At 41.3% G+C, this 1,587-nt stretch overlaps 2 non-coding genes across 2 annotated transcripts; both read right to left on the bottom strand.

Annotated features, from left to right (window-relative positions):
- Positions 1-511: 511 nt before the first annotated feature.
- On the bottom strand, positions 512-584 carry trnak-uuu. The gene has a single exon. It is a non-coding gene; the product is annotated as a tRNA-Lys (tRNA).
- Positions 585-1,485: 901 nt separating this feature from the next.
- trnak-uuu lies at positions 1,486-1,558 on the bottom strand. The gene has a single exon. It is a non-coding gene; the product is annotated as a tRNA-Lys (tRNA).
- Positions 1,559-1,587: the final 29 nt, after the last annotated feature.

Below are 1,587 nucleotides of genomic sequence, written 5' to 3' on the forward strand. Positions count from 1 at the left end.
GGAAAATCAATCCAGGAAGTGGGATTTTTTTTTTTTTTTTTTTTTTTTTTTTTTTTTTTTTTTTGATGTGGGTCGTCAATTGAATGCCTATTGAGTTTCTAATGGGTTCGGACAAGGATTGCAGTTCCTATGGCTTCCACTAGATGTCAACAGTCTTTAGACATTGTTTCAGGCTTCTTTTCTGAAAAATGAAGAAGAACGAGACCTTTCTGTCAGTGCTTAGGAAGCATGCAGTGCTGGTTTGCGAGCGTGACCGAGTGCGCACCCTTCGTTGTTTTTCCTTTCTATTGAATACGCTATTGTCCGTTTGAAATATTATCGATTATTAAGACAATCGACAACCTGAGGATTCATTTTAATATGGTTTGACATGTTTCGACAAACTTTATCGGTACTATGAGGATGTCTTCAGACTAAGCTGTTTTGGCTCTTGGAGTGTTTTGTCCACAGGTCGAACATGTCATGGAAAGTCAAGGAAAATGCAAGTTCAGAAACGTGAACATTAAAGCATCGCCCGAACAGGGACTTGAACCCTGGACCCTCAGATTAAAAGTCTGATGCTCTACCGACTGAGCTATCCGGGCTCTGCTTTTGCTTATTTTCATACACCTAACCTGCCGGGCAGAGGCACGTGCTGACGAGGGGGCATTGTCAGATGGTACAGTTCCCCAGAGAACCAGGTCTTCATTCCAAATGATACAGTCAACAAAATCTTAAGATGACAATTGTCTCTCACAGAAGCATGGCACACTGCAAATTCCTAAATCAGATGATGCTGTGTGATTGACAGACTTAAATCAGTCTTCGAACAAGGAGTCGAACTTCTTTTGGCTTGGAGGCAGTATTTCGGAATATGGATGAGAAGCGTGCTCTGTTACTCAGACCCAGAAGCTCAGATATGCATATAATTGGTAGATGTGGATATAAAACACTCTAGTTTCCAAAACTGTTAAAATCCTGTCTGTGAGTATAACAGAACTGATACGGCAGGCGAAAACCTGAGGAAAATCAATCCAGGAAGTGGGATTTTTTTTTGATGTGGGTCGTTTTCAATTGAATGCCTATTGAGTTTCTAATGGGTTCGGACAAGGATTGCAGTTCCTATGGCTTCCACTAGATGTCAACAGTCTTTAGACATTGTTTCAGGCTTCTTTTCTGAAAAATGAAGAAGAACGAGACCTTTCTGTCAGTGCTTAGGAAGCATGCAGTGCTGGTTTGCGAGCGTGACCGAGTGCGCACCCTTCGTTGTTTTTCCTTTCTATTGAATACGCTATTGTCCGTTTGAAATATTATCGATTATTAAGACAATCGACAACCTGAGGATTCATTTTAATATGGTTTGACATGTTTCGACAAACTTTATCGGTACTATGAGGATGTCTTCAGACTAAGCTGTTTTGGCTCTTGGAGTGTTTTGTCCACAGGTCGAACATGTCATGGAAAGTCAAGGAAAATGCAAGTTCAGAAACGTGAACATTAAAGCATCGCCCGAACAGGGACTTGAACCCTGGACCCTCAGATTAAAAGTCTGATGCTCTACCGACTGAGCTATCCGGGCTCTGCTTTTGCTTATTTTCATACACCTAA

The sequence above is a fragment of the Oncorhynchus tshawytscha genome, unplaced genomic scaffold (genome assembly GCF_018296145.1).
Source record: "Oncorhynchus tshawytscha isolate Ot180627B unplaced genomic scaffold, Otsh_v2.0 Un_contig_9732_pilon_pilon, whole genome shotgun sequence".
Lineage (NCBI taxonomy): Eukaryota > Metazoa > Chordata > Actinopteri > Salmoniformes > Salmonidae > Oncorhynchus > Oncorhynchus tshawytscha.